Below are 2195 nucleotides of genomic sequence, written 5' to 3' on the forward strand. Positions count from 1 at the left end.
AACTTAAGTGCCATCCCATTCCTAACCCATAGGGTTCAATATGATGTCAGTCCACCTTTTGCAGCTATTACGGCTTCAACTCGTCTGGGAAGGCTGTCCACAAGGTTGAGGAGTGTGTTTATAGGAATTTTTGACCATTCTTCCAAAAGCGCGTTGGTGAGGTCACACACTGATGTTGGTCGAGAAGGCCTGGCTCTCAGTCTCCGCTCTAATTCATCCCAAAGGTGTTCTATCGGGTTCAGGTCAGGACTCTGTGCAGGCCAGTCAAGTTCATCCACACCAGACTCTGTCACCCATGTCTTTATGGACCTTGCTTTGTGCACTGGTGCACAGTCATGTTGGAAGAGGAAGGGGCCCGCTCCAAACTGTTCCCACAAGGTTGGGAGCATGGAATTGTCCAAAATGTTTTGGTATCCTGAAGCATTCAAAGTTCCTTTCACTGGAACTAAGGGGCCAAGCCCAACTCCTGAAAAACAATCCCACACCATAATTCCTCCTCCACCAAATTTCACACTCGGCACAATGCAGTCCGAAATGTACCGTTCTCCTGGCAACCTCCAAACCCAGGCTCGTCCATCAGATTGCCAGATGGAAAAGCGTGATTCATCACTCCAGAGAACGCGTCTCCACTGCTCTAGAGTCCAGTGGCGGCGTGCTTTACACCACTGCATCCGACGCTTTGCATTGCACTTGGTGATGTGGGGCTTGGATGCAGCTGCTCGGCCATGGAAACCCATTCCATGAAGCTCTCTGCGTACTGTACTTGGGCTAATCTGAAGGTCACATGAAGTTTGGAGCTCTGTAGCAATTGACTGTGAAGAAAGTCGACGACCTCTTTGCACTATGCGCTTCAGCATCCGCTGACCCCTCTCCGTCAGTTTACGTGACCTACCATTTCGTGGCTGAGTTGCTGTTGTTCCCAAACTCTTCCATTTTGTTATGATAAAGCTGACAGTTGACTGTGGAATATTTAGGAGTGAGGAAATTTCACGACTGGATTTGTTGCACAGGTGGCATCCTATGACAGTTCCACGCTGGAATTCACTGAGCTCCTGAGAGCGGCCCATTCTTTCACAAATGTTTGTAAAAACAGTCTGCATGCCTAAGTGCTTGATTTTATACACCTGTGGCCAGGCCAAGTGATTAGGACACCTGATTCTGATCATTTGGATGGGTGACCGAATACTTTTGGTAATATAGTGTATTTCCAAAAGTCATTATTCGGCAGGTTATACTTTTGTTTTAAATGATTAAATGAGACCACATGTTCTCCTTCATAAAGATTATTCAAGAACCATATCCCTTTATTGGCCCACTGTGTCCAGCAGAAAGGCTTCCCATCTATTTGCAATTTAGTATTATACCAGATCGAGGCTCTAGATGTCAACCATGGGGTTGGTTTGAAGTTTTGGTGACACAATTTCCAACTTTCTCTAACAAATCTAAGAACAGCCTTTTTATGTCTTTTCTTCAGCAATGGTGTCTTCCTTGGCCTTCGCCCATGAAGCCCTGCTTGCTTTAGTGTGCGGCGTATAGTACCTGTTGAAACCATGACCCCAGACTGTTCCAGGTTGGCCTTCAGGTCTTTGGATGTTAAACGTGGTGTTTTTTCCACCATTCGCACCAACCTTCAAAGAGTTCTCTCATCAATTTTCCTCTTTCCCCCACGTCCAGGGAGGTTCTTGACAGTTCCATGCGTGGCAGACTTCTTCATAACATTGCACACTGTTGAAACAGAGATACCAAGGTCTTTGGAGATGGCCTTATACCCTGTGGAGGTCTTGTGTTTGCTAATAATAGCACTTCTGATTTCCTCAGACAGCTCTTTTGTCTTCACCATTATGACAAAGGAACAGGGCGTAACATGTGGCTTTTTAAAACACTGAAGGCATCATTCAGTGGCTAATTTATGTCACATGGGCACTGACAATTTATCACAGGTGATTCTCATTTGTGAGAAAATATTATATTTAAAATATTATTATGCTGAGGTGTAGGTGAAACTACTGCATGCTTGCTCGTGTAGTGTTCAATTACTGTGAATAAAATTCCAGAGCTTTATCTCTTTACTGTATTATTCTGGCATAGAGCACAGTGCAGTTAATGACTGTGCTGTTTCATACACAGGTGGTCCCGTAGGTCACAACACAGCATAACACACATGAACACATGCAGTGCAGTGCTTCTCAGATGAG

This window comes from Pangasianodon hypophthalmus, chromosome 10 (genome assembly GCF_027358585.1).
Source record: "Pangasianodon hypophthalmus isolate fPanHyp1 chromosome 10, fPanHyp1.pri, whole genome shotgun sequence".
NCBI lineage: Eukaryota > Metazoa > Chordata > Actinopteri > Siluriformes > Pangasiidae > Pangasianodon > Pangasianodon hypophthalmus.